The sequence below is a fragment of the Wasmannia auropunctata genome, unplaced genomic scaffold, assembly GCF_000956235.1.
Source record: "Wasmannia auropunctata unplaced genomic scaffold, wasmannia.A_1.0 LD336092.1, whole genome shotgun sequence".
Taxonomy (NCBI): domain Eukaryota; kingdom Metazoa; phylum Arthropoda; class Insecta; order Hymenoptera; family Formicidae; genus Wasmannia; species Wasmannia auropunctata.
Genome location: NW_012026798.1, coordinates 273,675 through 274,222, shown reverse-complemented (window position 1 = coordinate 274,222; position 548 = coordinate 273,675).

Genomic DNA, 548 nt, shown 5'->3' with positions numbered 1-548 from the left:
TAAAAATTGTTCAGAAACAAATTACCAAAAAGTAATGAGATCCTACCAAAACTTTTTTTTAAAAAAAGAAAAAGGTTACGCCATGTATATAAAAAAGTATCGTATGTTACATCCTTCCTAAACCAAAAATATTATTTTAACAAATAAAAATTGACCAAAAACAAATATGAGATCATACAAGTTGCCAAGTATTTGATTAGACATAAAAACAAAAATTTCTTTTTAAAAACCGTTTAACCATTCATGTAAAAAGTACATGCAGCAAAAGTTTAATGCAGTCTTTCCAAATATTTTTAAGTTTCATAGAACAGGCTTAAAGTGACTAAAATGACCAATGGGATCACAGTGAAGCAAAAACTTGGCGTGCCCGCATTTTAAATATATCTTATCTTATCTTATCTTATTATTATAATTAAATATTAATGCAATGCGGGCACGCCAAGTTTTTGCTTCACTGTGATCCCATTGGTCATTTTAGTCACTTTAAGCCTGTTATATGAAACTTAAAAATATTTGGAAAGATTGCATTAAACTTTTGCTGCATGTAC